At 31.0% G+C, this 15,667-nt stretch overlaps 1 protein-coding gene across 2 annotated transcripts in view; it reads left to right on the top strand.

Moving 5' to 3' along the window:
• LOC114326427 (glucose transporter type 1) overlaps window positions 1-15,667 on the top strand; it is a 659,305-nt gene that overhangs the window by 43,293 nt on the left and 600,345 nt on the right. The window contains exon 1 of one of the 2 annotated variants that reach the window (XM_028274796.2): window positions 7,695-7,939. The exons of the other annotated variant lie outside the window; for it this stretch is intronic. The gene's annotated coding sequence lies outside the window, so the exon portion shown is untranslated. Of the gene's footprint in view, window positions 1-7,694; window positions 7,940-15,667 lie in introns of those variants that run through there. 2 annotated transcript variants of the gene reach the window in all.

Genomic DNA, 15,667 nt, shown 5'->3' on the forward strand with positions numbered 1-15,667 from the left:
AATGCTCGATCAGCTGTTGCTAACAAAAACAGCCTTATTAACTTTTTAATAACCGAAGATATTGACATAGCTTTAATAAGTGAAACTTGGTTTAAACGGGATGTTGTATATATTTATAGAGGTTATAATGTGATACGCGAAGATCGCGATGACGGCTATTCTGGAGTTGCTATTTTAATTAAAACTGGTATTCCTTTTGAGCGCATAACAATTAAAAAAAATTATATTCAAGACTTGCTTGCTTGTGGTATTAAAATCAACTATAAACAAAGTTATTTAAGTTTACTCTCTGTATATAGGTGCCCAAAAACTAAAACCAAAACCGAAGATTGGGATAAGTTATTTTCTCAACTAAAACACCCTTGTATCATTGGAGGAGATATGAATGCACATAATTCTTTGTGGGGCTCATATAAAAATGATAATATAGGCCATCAAATTGTGGAGACAATTCAGAATTTAGATTATGTAGTAATGAATAATGGACAACCAACTTGCCAAACGAGTCCAGGAAACTCAGATTCCATGATTGATGTCACGTTTTGCTCACCATCCCTTTTTGATAAAACTTCGTGGTCTGTAGATCTTGATACCTTGGGATCAAATCATTTCGTTATAAAGGTTGTGATCGATGTCTTGGGAACTAATGCTAATACCATTTATCCCAGTACTAAGTGGAACATTAAAAAAGCAAATTGGTCATTATACTCTCAGCTTGTTGATACCTTATTAAACGAAAAACCTCATACATCCTTAAATACCCAAGAAAAATATAATTTCCTTATTGACTGTATTAATGAAGCTTCTAAACAATCTATTTCTGAATATAAACCATTTAAATGCAAACGGACTCCCCCTCCGTGGTGGGATTCGGAATGTGATCAATCCGTTGCAGAAAGAAAGAAGGCATTAATAAACTATAAAAACAATTCTTCTCCTGAAAATTTTTGTAAATGCAAAGAAGTAAATGCTCGTGTCAAAAAATTCCTGAAATTAAAGGCCAAACAAAGTTGGGTTGCATGGTGTTCAAAATTAAATAAACAAACTCCATCTAGTCTTATTTGGAATCAAGCAAGAAAAATGAATAGGAAAAAAGTTAATTTTTCATTACCTCTAAGTAATTCATGGGTAGACGATTTTTTCGATAAAATAGCTCCACCTTACGTAAATAACCAGTTAGATGTTATTAATTCTAAAACGCTTCCATCTGATCAGAATCATTTTCTCCTTACACCTTTTTCGAGAACTGAATTAGAATTTGCCCTTGATAATCGCGTTAGTACCTCACCAGGATACGATGCAATCAAATATCCTATGATACAACATTTACCAGATAACGCAAAACAATTACTTTTAAATATATTTGACCAGATAATTATTGAAGGCAACAGCATAATAGATTTTAAGCGTATTATAGTCGTTCCTATTCCCAAACCGGGGAAAGACCCTAAATTAGCTGAAGCTTACCGACCGATATCATTATTATCATGTATATTGAAGACTCTCGAACGGATGGTTAAGATTAGGTTGGATTGGTGGCTAAGGGAGCAAAATCCTTTACCCGCTAACCAACATGGTTTTAAAAAAGGTTATGGAACTTTAGATTCCTTAACAACTCTTGTTGTAGACATTCAGAACAGTTTTTCCAGGAACAGTTATGTGCCCGCTTTATTTTTAGACATCGAAGGTGCTTATGACTCTGTCTCTCTTTCAATTCTCCAAGAAAAAATGATTACATTTTTTAATATTCCATCACAGTTTGCTTCTAACATTGTAAACCTGTATAAAAATAGAATAATTTATTTAAAAAATAATCATACTCTTATAGGCCCTAGACTTAATAATAAAGGATTACCTCAGGGCTCCGTTTTGAGCCCTATTTTATTTAACATTTACACAGCAGATCTACACAACATCACTATTAACAATATTGCATTTAATGTTGTACAATATGCTGACGATTTCTGTTTGTACACAGAACACAAGAAATATCAGCAATCCATTGAAAACTTGAATAGTGTCTATGGTCTCCATAAAAAATGGTTTATTGAAAATGGCTTTGAATTATCATGCAGTAAATCACAAGTTTGTTTATTTACCAGACATAACTTTCCTAATATTAGCACAATCACCTTAGGTGGGCATAAATTTTCTTTTAAAAATAAAATTAAATATCTTGGAATGATACTCGACCAAAAATTGACCTGGAAGTTACATATTGACGACATGTTGAACAGGTGTAATAAGGGAATAAACTTTCTTAAATCAATTAATAGAACTTGGTGGGGATCGGATGTTGAAGTAAGTTTATTATTTTATAAAGCTTACATACGATCTATTTTCGATTACGGCAGTGTTTTGTATGGATCATCAAGTAATGCACTACTAAACAAAATCAACGTTTTACAGAATTCAGCCTTACGAATATGTCTAGGAGCTATGAGATCCACTCCAGTACAAGCTTTATATTTGGAAGCCTTGGAACCTCCTTTAAATCTAAGACGAAGTTTTTTGTCCAAAAAATATTTAATGAAAGTATACTTAATTAACCCTCTTCTATACCAAAAAATAGTGACTTTAAGTTGCCATGATCTAACCAATAAATATTGGCAAAAAAAGAAATCTCCCTTACTGTGTGAAGCTTATAATCAAAATATAGTACTCTTAAAAAATATAGATAAAACGAACGACTTATTCAAAAACTACGCGTACTCTTCTTTCTTTTCTCCTACAGATATTATTGTACCAAATTATAGTGAAAACATATATTTAAATAAAAATATTCTTTTATCCATAACGAATAGTTACAATGAGTCAATAGCTCTATATACAGATGCGTCTAAATCTGCAGATGGAACTGGATGCGCCTTTTTTATACCATCGGGACATATAGAAAAGAAATTCAAACTGAAACCGGAGACTTCGATTTATACAGCAGAGGCTATTGCAATATATGAAGCTTTACTATATGTAGCTGAATTTGATTTCGCCCATATTATAATTTTGTCTGACTCCTTAGCAGTATTGAAATCTCTTGGTAAATATGGACCCCCAAACATCCAAGACTGCCCATACATTTATAAAATTAAACATATTAAACAAAATCTTTTAACCAAAGGAATCAATGTACATTTTATCTGGATTAAAGCACACGCAGGATTTGAACATAATGAGTATGTCGACTTATTAGCCAAAGAAAGCGTTTCATCCGATACCAGTATTCTACATAAAATAACACTGACTGATAGTATAATCTCTTTCAAGTCAACACTGCATCGGGAGTGGAGCTACCAGTGGAAGGAATATTCTTTTGTGAATCAAAATAGATACTCGTTAATTCAGCCCGATATTCCCAAATTTCCTTGGTACAAGTCTTGTAGAGCTTCTAGAAAGTACATAACTTCTATTATTAGAGTACGATTCGGGCACGCATGTTATCCAAAGCATTTATTTAAAATACAGGTTTTGGATAATGATAAATGTGAGCATTGTGAAGAGGAAAGTGATTTAGATCATATATTTTTTGGTTGTTCTAAAAATACAATTTACTCATCTAAATTAATAAATGATTTATTAAAATGTAAAGTAGCAACTCCTTGGAATATACTATATTTATTATCACTTGGTTCTGTAGATGTATACAACTCTTTAATTAACTTTTTAAAAGACAGCAAATTATCATTATAATTCCCTTAAACATTTTTAATTAATACCTTTGGTAGTTAGTAGTTTTAGCTGTTAAGCTTAGTGTTACTTAATACCTTTTAGTTGTTATCTTTGTTTTAAACCTGTTTTGTATAACTTGATAACTTGTATTCCTTATGCGTCTGGCAGTATGACGGTAAGTCTAAGCCAAAATAAAAAAAAAAAAAAAAAAAAAAAAAAAAGTGGACAATAAAGGTAAAACACAAACAACTTTTGTTTCTTACTTATTTATTTAAACAATAATGTGACATTTTACATAGAAATATGAGTAATTTGGATTAAATAAATGTTTACTTGTCGAATTTTTCCACCGTCTGCACACAACAGCTGAACGGAGCCCTTAGACCTAACAACAAAACGTGAAATAAAATGTGTATTTTAAAACTGTTGGATAAACAGTACCTACATTCAGAAAAACATACCTTTAAAAAGGTACTCGATTATGAAATAACAAAAATATCAAAAAACACGACTGAATATCAGCTTTTTATGGTGACACAAACACATCACATAACCGACCATATAAAATAAGTGAACGACAACGAACGAACGAACACGAACACAGATTCACAGATAGCGCAGGATTTGTCAAAAGTCATGTTCCACCAATCACAAGGCCGACATCAGCGCCTCTGACTAAATGGAAGGAAAATAAATACGATTACATGTTTTTTATTAGAGTGAGCGGGGCATGGATACGACTCTTGGTAAGATTTGATCATTTTGAGCAGTGTATGATTGGTCTGACATTATATTATATTTATTATGACAGACAAATAATAAAATAAACAAACAAACAGCCATTTTTTGAGGTTGAAGTTATCTGACAAATTTTAAGATTTGGCAGTGACGGTGACAATATGTAAATAATAAGTATTTATCCTTCAAAATATAATAAATTAAATATAACTAAACTCATGTTATTATGTCACACCTCATCAAAAGCTTTTTACAAGAACATAGTCAGCGATTTTGATATGGCTTAGAGCCAGACTACATCAAGATGGCCTAAAATCGTGCTGGTAATTGCCTTGCAGCGAGACGAAAAACAGAAAGAAGAAGAAGAAGAAAGTACACTGCTCAATTTTCTACAAAATACGCTATAAGAGTCGTATCAGTTTTTTTTTGGAACCAGCTGTACCTTAGTTGCCAAAGTATACAAAAATCCTGAATCCATTTTAAATCAAATAGATCACATAATTATTGTAAACGTGGATTATACAACAAAACAAATTAATATTCAATGTAAATAAATAAAAACTTAACAAATAGAGAACAAGAATTAAGTTATAATCATTTAAGATTTGCAGTGCAAGCGTTTTTGCACTGCATTGTTTAATTATTAAAAAACGGCTCCGAACTCTTGGGAGAAGCCGATAGGTTTCTTTGTATACTTAGTCTAATTTACTTACCGTTGCACGTCATCCGCGTCATAGCCTGTGACGTCACATGATACCAACACGAAATATTTAGGCGGTAGGTGTGTTCTTTCTTAGAATCATTTTGCTTAGTACACTGTAATTACAGCCACTAGACATATTTTATTATATACCGTAGAAATAATATTTGAAGATTTCTATTACATTTAACCTAAAGAAATACACAATAAATGTTTCATTTAATTTGTATAAATGGATTATAAAGCGTTTTGATGAAGCATATTTGCTCGTAACACACTGTGACTGTCATCGAACGAAGGTGACGTTTTAGAATAAATTGGTAACATTTATTTGACAGTGGCGGTGATAACACGTCATACTTGTTTATATTCTTTACTATAAGTATTTGTTTGATTATATTTACTGTTTTTATTATTTACTTTAACGTAAGATTATAACTTAATTCTTGTTCTCTATTTCTAAAGTTTTTATTTATCTACATTGAATATTAATTTGTTTTGTTGTAAAATCAACGTTTACAATAATTATGTGATCTATTTGATTTAAAATGGATTCGGATTTTTTGATACTTTGGCAACTACGTCAACTTAGATCTCTGGCGTAGATAATGACGTGCAACGGTAAGTAAATTAGACGTACTGTATATGTCTACAATAACAACTAAAAAAGTTGTCGGATACCTCGGTTATTCCAAGTCGTGATAAAATTAGGTGAAATAGTATATTATTCAACGAGCATGTAATGATGGCTATTACTCACGATGATGAAGTTTGCGACACGAGCCGTAGGCGAGTGTCGTAATTCATCAGAGTGAGCAATAGCCATTACATGCGAGTAGAATACTATACTTTTTCTACGACTTTTTTTTATTTTTCTTAGTAAAAAATTTAATTATCAACTACTCGAGATTTAAATTATAATAATTTACAAAAATACCTAAATGCTATTTACCCCTAGTACGTGGCTGAATAATTGGTTGCCTACTATTACTAAATTCTTATTTATTGTAAAAATACAACTAGAAATAGTCAATATAAGTTCTATTCGTTTCCGAAAAATTATAAGCTTAAATTTGTACTTACTGTCAGTGAATCTAATAAATAGGAAATGGCTGTTGTCGGTGGACGTATTTCATAATATATAGTTATAATGTTGTTATAATTTAACTATATATACTATAAAATTCCTTTAAAAAATTTTCGAAGTTAATTATTGGTATAAATTACAATAATTATTGTATTAAATAAACAAGTTTATGTAATTTTATTTGCAGTTTATATACGATTAATATTAAAAGAAGCATGCGCCACTTGAATCTAACTTCAGCCCGTGAGTAATGACCCGTGAGTAACTTCAGCCCGTGAGTAATGAATTATTACTCACGGGTACAGTAATGGGTGCTATTATCTATGAAAAAATAGCGAATAATGAGCATGTTATTAAACGGTCGTAGAAAAATTATATTTTTATAGTAGATGATTTTTATAGTAAAGTAAATAATATAAACAGTAAATATAATAGAACATAATATACTTATATTAAAGAATATAAACAAATATGAAGTGTCATCACCGCAACTGTCAAATAAATGTTACCAATTTATTCTAAAATGTCACCTTCATTCGATGACAGTTACAGTGTGTTCCGAGCAAATGTGCTTCATAAAAACGCTTTATAATCCATTTATACAAATTAAATTAAACATAATATTATTGCGTATTTCTTTAGGTTAACATTGATAGAAATCTTCAAATGTTATTTCTACGCGTATATAATAAAATATGTCTAGTGGCTGTAATTCCAGGGTACTCGGCAAAATGATTCTAAAAGTGAACACACCTACCGCCAAATATTTCGTGTTGGTATCATGCGACGTCACAGGCTATGACGCGGATGACGTGCAACGGTTAGTAAATTAGACGAAGTATATAAATATATCAGTGCAAGAAAAGGCGTGAAAAGAATATATTAGTGTTTTTAGTAAATATATTCATTATAATTTTTGTGTCTTTGGATTTGTCTTCCTCAGGAGTAAGATGATTATTATTAAAACATCTTATTGTATATTTATTATACTTCAACTCGTCTGTTTGTTACCGTGAATTGTCATTAGATACGTCCGAACCGATACAGACAGTTCTCGTAGCGTATTTGGTATAGCATTCGGCCAGAGATCGAGAGGTCTTGAGTTCGAATCCGGAGCAATCCTATACTTTTTTTTTAATTTTTTTGGAAGCGCTAAGCACAAAATTAGTTTGGTGTTTAAAAAAAATTAAAACAAACTGTTTAAAGTATATTTATTTTTAAGAAATCATATAATAGAAGTATAACTTGTTACGTGCGTACAAAGTACACACACATTCTTTTTTCAGTTACGTCATTCTTATTCCGAACCGGCGATATCCGTCTAAATATAAAATTTCACCGAATTCTACCAATACATCTTCGAGGTTAACGTTACATCAATGAATCAAGAGGCACTTAAAAAACAAATACTACGATAAAAATGCATACAAACATGTTTATGTCCAAAACCACCATCACAAAGTCGACCTTGGAGGATAATCATTACAATTGCCAGTATCATTTTTACCCATAGTGAGAATGCGACCGTGTAGGTGCAGTTACCTACTGCAAGTGTGTTTATACCTCATTATTTAGTTTATTATTTGGCCACCAAAACATTTATGTAGACTACTGTTTAACACTTAATTTGTGTTTGTTGTTTTAATTTTGAAATTACTGTGATTTTACAAGTGTCAGTTCTAAGTGAGATTCTGTTTGTGTGCCATCTTAAAGTCAAAAACCTTAAAACCAGTGGTGTTGTGTTGAAGGTAAAGTTTCTCATATATAAAATAGTGCCAAATTTTAAATTATTTACAGAAAAGTCAGAAATTAAAATTTTAATATATAATTATAATTTTATAAACCAATTAACTGCTTAGAACAAAACACTTTTTTTGTTATTGAAACCATTATGCATTCTTTTATTATTTTATGGAAATAAAGTTATCTAAATAGGGCGAAAAATGTCAGTCGGGCGTTATCTAAATAGGGCGAAAAACGTTCTAAAATTAATGATTTATCTAATTAAAAATGCATTAAATCGATTTTTTATTGTTTTTATTACGATTTGTATCAAATGACTACTTTATTTAAGTAGTTGACTTTCTCATATCGCAATTTCACTTGACCTACCTTACACAGATCATTTATACACTGCCCCGCAGAGTTAAGTGGACACTAAGTTTATTTTAACTAAATTTAGAAAATATTAGATAAATTTGAACTCCAATAATTTTAGAAAAGCGAAAAATCTTAGATAAAAAATTCACTATTAAAATAAAAACTAAAATAGCAAATCATTATTTAAATCTGAAAACTTTCCCTGTTAGAAATTCCTTCTGGTATATAGGGGAGTGCATTGCATATAGATTTTCACTTCGAAAAAAATCAGACACGATAGAATTATTGTAATTTTATTAAGAAATTTTTAATAAACAACATATCAAAAAGTTCTACTCGAGAAGTGGGTGCTTCATTTTTTATTAAGCAAATGAACTGCGAAATTAGATGTTTTTTTAAATAACTCCGAAAATATAAATTTTAGAAAAAAACCGTTAAAAAATTCAGAAAATGTTACAAAAAAACTTTTTATAAAGATTTTTCTAAAATTAAATCTGTAGTTTCTATAATTTTTTATTTATAACTCTAAAGTCACCCTTCTCACAAACATTGGCGCACTGTAAACTAGCGTACGGCGAAGTGCACGGTTGAGTCATTTTAATGTAATTCTTTAACTAATAGATCAAATGAAATTTTATAATTTGATCATGAAAGAAGAATAATGTAGCTTTCGTATGGTTGTAACAAAAAGAAATAAAATGTATGGGCATAAGTATGGTGTAGGCGAAAATTGAGACTTACATGAATTGGGTTTAACAATGATATAAAAATGTGTAACTAATACAGTTTTTCTTATAAAACTCTCAATTTTGTACAGTTTACCTTTCAGACATCTTACTAAACGGTGATTCTCTCAAAAAAATATCAAACATTTAATTCAAATGATACGACGTTTCAAAAAATATAATTTTTGAAAACTTAGTTTTACAGAATTGCCACCACTTTAAGACGGTATTACTCAAGTTTAAACAGATTTATTACAGTTTTATAGGTACTTTTCTAAAGCTTAGGATATATTCTTTAAAATGAACTGAATTATTTTACTTTAAAAATTAAATAAACTATTTCTTTTTGAGGAAATTAAGAAAGATAACAAAAATGTAATACAAAAACCGAAAATAAATTAGCAGTTAAAAAAATGTTTATACAAAGTGATCAAAACTTTTTTCTATAAAACTTACCTAAAATGCATTTAATAATAGGCTTCAACAATAATAAATGTTCAACAAAAACATCTTTTTAGCTCTTATACGGTATTTTTACGAAAAAAAGATTTTCTTTATAAAATACTCTGCATCATGTATAATCTAAGATGCATATAATCTAAATTTTATTAATTTTATACGAGGTATGTCAAAAAATATGAATTCCACTCAAGAGTAGGTAAAGTACCTTTATATTTCAGAATATCGAAAATTGTTATAAAGAAAAGTTGTTTGGAATTAAAAAATATGTTTCAGTGTTCAATTACATCCTTGTAATTGAAATATTGTGAATAATAAAGGCACTTAATTAAGTAAAATTTATATTTTTTACATACTTCGTATAAAATTGCAAAAGTTTGATATCTGTTAGTTGTATCTTAGATTCTAGACCAGGTAGTGCATTTTATGAAGAATAACAAAATGATGATGGGTTTCCATAATTTGAGAAAAAATTTCTTTCGATTAGAATAATTTAATTGTATATTAAAACATAGTTTTTAATTTCAAACAACTTTTCATAATAGCATTTTTTGATATTCTGGAATATGAAGGTACTTTACTCTTTCATGAAATTTATATTTTTGACTTAACTCGTATAAAATTGATAAAATTTGATATATGACGGTTGAGTTTTAAATTTTTGACTCTCCAGAGCATTTTATGAAGAATAACTTTTTTTTCGTAAAATTGACACAAAAAAGTTTTGCATGTGGTTCCTAGCTGCGCAGATATACTGTATAGCAGCTTCTGTATAAGAATTTTTAAATTGAAAAGCCATATTCGGATTCAGCATAATCAAAAACAAAATAGAAACCTATTTTATCAAAGTAAAATAGTGAATTCAATGATATTTTTAAAATTATTTATACAAATCAATTGTTATTGTTTAAACAATTAATAACCAATTAGCGACCAAATCTTCGAGTGAAACTTTTTACTTTAACATGTATATAAACTAACAAAAAAAGTTTTAGAAAAATATAAGCTTTTTTGAATTTTTCCGAAACAATGTATATTTTTGTTCTAATTGCACTCCCCTAATATCAGTTATCTCTGCCTTTTACAATTTATAAGAACAAGAGACCACGAATATAGGAAACGAAAAGGAAAGCGGAATGTTACTGCATATTGTAGAGTCCTTTTCGTTTTCTCTATTCGTCGTCTCTTATTCTTATAAATTATAAAAGACAGAGATTAAGTATGTACCAAAAGGAAGTTCCAACAAGGAAAGTTTTCAGATTTAAGTAATTAGTTACTGTTATTTTAATTTTTATTTTAATAGTGATTTTTTTATCTGTGACTTTTAGCTTTTCTATAAGAGATCTCTTCTATAAGAGATCGTCGTCTTTCTGCCATTCATTAGCTTGTTCTAGAATGATTCTTAAGGTGCATAATATGTGATCTATTTGAGCCTGCTTGGTTACTTCTCAGTTTCTTGTCCAATTCTTCTTTCATGCATTCGAGCAGAATTTTTGTTAGGACCTTGGTTGAGGCGCTTAATAAAGTTATTCCACGCCAATTTTTACAGTTACTCAGATCTCCCTTCTTTGGTATTTTTATTATCAGGCCCTCTTTCCATTCTTGTGGCAGTTCTTCATTGGTCCATATTTTATTTAGAAGTTTCTGTACCATATCTATGGCTTGTTCGGTATCTGCTTTTATCAGGTCGATAGGTACATTATCTGTTCCTGCGGATTTGCCATTCTTTAATAATTTAAGTGCGTTGGCAATTTCTTCTCTTGTAGTTGCCTCAGTGTTAACCTCTAATTCTTGTATTTCAATTTGATCATCCAATTCTCGGGTTTGGTCATGTTTGGCGTATATTTCTTCAAAGTATTCTCTCCATCTTTGAGTTATTTCTTTCTTAGATTTAATTAATTTTCCTTGTTTATCTTTTATTTCTCTTACATTTCTTACTCGATTGCCTGTTAGGTTTCGTATAATCGTGTATTGTGTTCGTAGATCTTTATCTTGTCATCGGCATACATGATGTCTTTAATTATTAATATGCCATTTACTTTAATTCACTATTACAGACTGTCACTGCTTCAGCGAAGACTCTTTCTACGTAAGTTAATCAAAATTGAAGAAAGTATGCAACCTTGACTTACTCCTTTTTTTTTAAATCTTACGATTCGTTGAAATTTTGAAGACATACTATAGAATAGAACAGAAATATGCTTTATTGTCATGAAAAATTTAACAATTTTATAGACAAAGCTTACAAGAATCATAAATAAAAACAATAACAAATACAATTTACTAAAATTATACAAATCGTCAATATAAATAAAACATAATAAAGTCAAATAAAAATCAGTAACAACCTATTGCAAAATTTAAAAAAAAAATTGCAAATTGCGTAATCTACCTTAAGAAATTTAATAAGTGATTTAATAAGTTATGCTGCTGCATATGACACTCAAATATAGATTAAGATTCTACTTATACATAAGAATACTGTAATTTCTTAGTTATTGGTTAAGAAACTCTGCTATTGAATAATATGGTCTTTCAGATAAATAGGCTTTTGTCATTTTACGGAACATGGGGAAAGATGTTGCAGATTTAAGTTGTAGAGGGAGATGGTTGTATAGTTTTTTTGCAGAATATAATAGAGATTTCTTTACTAACTCACTGGACGGGATCGGTAAATAGATGTCAAAAGTAGAATTTCTGGTGGAATAGTCATGTCTAGGTCTTTCTGGAAAGACATGTAGATGTTTACGAATTAAGCAAACAGTTTCTAAAATATATAAAGAAGGTAATGTTAGAATTCTGTGATCTTTAAAGTAGCTTCTGCAATGTGTTGTTCTTCTGAGGCCAAACAGATATCTGATTGCTCTTTTTTGCAATTTAAAAATAACATCGGATTAGGCAGCTGTACCAAAACCCCAAAAAGGCAGACCATATCGAAGATGGGACTCGAACAATGAAAACTATGTTATTTTGGAAGAGGCTAAATCCATTTCCTTCGAGACAGATCTTATTGCAAAGCAAGCTGAGGATAGTTTCTTGCTTAACACATCGATATGAAGGGACCATTTAAGGTTGATATCTAAAAAAATATCAAGAAACTTTACAGAATCAACGATACTGATCTGGCTGTTATGAAGAGGTAAGGGTTGAAGAGTTCCTTTATAGGGTAATGCGACTGTTTTATCTACGTTAAAAGAGAGTAAATTAGAATCTGACCAGGATTTTATTGTGAGTAGATCAGAAGTTATAGTAGCATGAAGAGTTGCGATATTTGAGTTGCTCCAAGTGATACTGGTATCGTCAGCAAAAAGAAAAACTTTTCCATCGATTTTTAAACTAGTGATGTCATTAATAAAGATAAGGAAAAGTAAAGGACCCAATACTGAACCTTGTGGTACCCCGCATACAACATTTCTGAGACTAGAGTCTTTATCATTTGCTCTAACCAGTTGTTTTCTATTTTCCAAGTAAGATTGAAACCAGTTCAAAGAAATACCTCGAATTCCATAGAAATCTAGTTTTTTTATCAAAATGTCGTGATTTACACAATCAAAAGCTTTGGCATAATCACAAAAAGCAGTGGAAGTGTGGAGATTATTGTTTAATGCTTGATAAACCTCATGTAGTACAGAAAACATGGCATCGGTGGTACATTTATTATTTAAAAAGCCGAACTGATTTTGTGATAAAATCTTGTTATCTACGAGAAAGGACATAAGTCGGGCTTTTATGAGTCTTTCAGTAATTTTGGAGAGTACCGGTAGTAATGCAATGGGTCTATAATTGCAGGCAATAGATTTTTCACCACTCTTATGAAGAAGAATAATGATGGCCGTCTTTAGGCACTCTGGAAATTTACCTTTCTCAAAAGAATCATTTATTAGAGAGATGAGGACTCCCAACACATTGTCTGGGAGATTTGAGAAAACTTTTATGGATAGTCCATCGGTACTACAGGAAGATTTGCTTTTGATACTCTTGATTGTTTGGATCAGTTCAGATTTACCAATCGGTCTTATAAAGAATGAATTCGAAACCTTTCTTGAATTAGGGAGATAGGAAATGGGATCTTGTTGTGACACAATAGTTGATGTTATATTTTTACTCACATTAACAAAGTATTCATTTAGATTTTCTGGGTCTGGAAGGGAAAATGTTTGAGCTGTGTGAGTTTTACTTCGAAGATCGTTTATTATGGACCAAGTTTCTTTTGCAACACTTTTGGAGCTTCTGAGACGATTTTGATAATACAATTTTTTAGCCGATTTTATAAGTTTTAAATAAATTGCCCTGTACTTGGTGATATATTCAATAACAGAGACGTTGGTAGTAAATTTCTTGATATACAGTAGTGAACGCTTGTTTTTGGCTGATATGCGGACACCTTTGGTAGTCCAGGGTTTGCGATGTTTTTGCTTAATTGTGATTAAAGGAAATGCTGTATTGAAGATACAGACCAGCTTATTCAAAAAATCACTGAAATTATGATCGACGTCCAAGGAAGGAAAGTGCCACTCAGAGGTTAAGCATAAATTTTGGAATTTACGAAAGTTCCGACCGGAAAAAATCCTGCCTAAACGTCGAGTTTTCGAGGAGGACTTGCTAAAGATGTTAAACTTCGTATAAACCGCTTCATGATCAGATAGTCCCGCATTAACAGTTGTAGCGCAGACATCAAGGGGTGAGAAATCTGAGACAATATAATCAATTATGGTAGATGAAGTCTTTGAAATCCTTGTAGGAGAATCAATGTGCATTGATAGACCATATGATTCAAATATGTTGACCAGGGATATTTGTGTAGCACAAGCAGCAGCATAATTAATGTTGAAGTCCCCGCATAAAATTTTTCTGCTTTTATGTGGCAGGTCATCTAACAAATTAAGCAGGTTCTGAAAAAATAGTTCCACGGAAGAGTCAGGTGATCTATAAATGCAAATAATAAATATAAAGATTAAGGTTCTTACTGTAAACTAAGGAAAACTCAAAGAATGCTTCACTTAATAGAAAGCCATATTTTGTTACTAGAGAAAAATCATTATTTGTAGAAAGAATTAGGGTGCATCCATGAGCTGAACTTGGACGGACATACCTAGCAATAGTGGAATATTTTTCTACAAAAAAAGGCTCGTTGACTTCAAGCCAGTGCTCAGTAACCGCAACTATCGGTGGAAACCCTAGTTCCTCTAGAAACAGAAATAATTCATCAGTTTTATATCTTATAGAACGAATATTAATCAGAACCATGCTAAAGTTGTTATCACTAAAATAATTTGAGGATTCTAGTCCCTCAGAACACGTCGTGATGTTTAAAAATTTCGTCTTGGAGAGGCAGCGGAATAGTAGTTTCGGTGGCATTCCCTTGATTTTTGTAGGTGAATAATTCTTTCCGAAGTTAGAAAAGACCTAAAAACAGCAAGATCAGCGTCTACCTCATCTGCACCAATTCCATAAGCATCATTAAAATTTAGAAGAATTTTTCGTGGATCTTCACTCTTTGTAGGAAGTCCTTCGGAAGCCAGAAACAATTTAACACTTGTGCTGGTATACCCATCATAAAATACTGATGCAGGTTGGTCGTGTAAATAAGCAAGATGAAGTTTAATGGCCTTTAAGATTTCCGGTTTCCTTAATCTGGCTAAAAGATATCGACTATTAGAGTTATTGGTTAACCTAACTCTTGGTGGGGTCAATGGATCCAGATTAGTCGATGGTTCTAAAGTATCTTTCTTAATGAAATTAATATGGGTATGGAACGGATTCTTAGTTTTGCAAATTTCGATGGCCTGTTTGTCTGTTTTTATGTTTGTGCTCTGAACTTCATCTTTGTTGTTGCATAAACTGCTATTTGAATTTTCCAGGCTAATAGGACTTCTGATATTCTTCGGATTCTTATGTGACTCAGATGAAAGCGTTGGTTCGGAATATGAAGATTCGATAGACCATTTAATGTTTACACCAGGTGGCCAAATGCCCTTATTAAATAATAGGTTAATAGATGTTCTAGATTTTATACCTATTTTGAATGAAGAACCAGTTGTTGTGTCGGCATCTTTAAGGAGGGCATAACATCTTATATATTCCTTGATACCTAGCTTCTCTTTAATATAGTGAACCACTTGTATAGGGGTGTATATTGGGCTCAAGTTACTAATAACTACAAAGTGACACTTATCTTCTGTAATTTGTGAC

The sequence above is a fragment of the Diabrotica virgifera genome, chromosome 1 (genome assembly GCF_917563875.1).
Source record: "Diabrotica virgifera virgifera chromosome 1, PGI_DIABVI_V3a".
In the NCBI taxonomy this organism is placed as follows: domain Eukaryota; kingdom Metazoa; phylum Arthropoda; class Insecta; order Coleoptera; family Chrysomelidae; genus Diabrotica; species Diabrotica virgifera.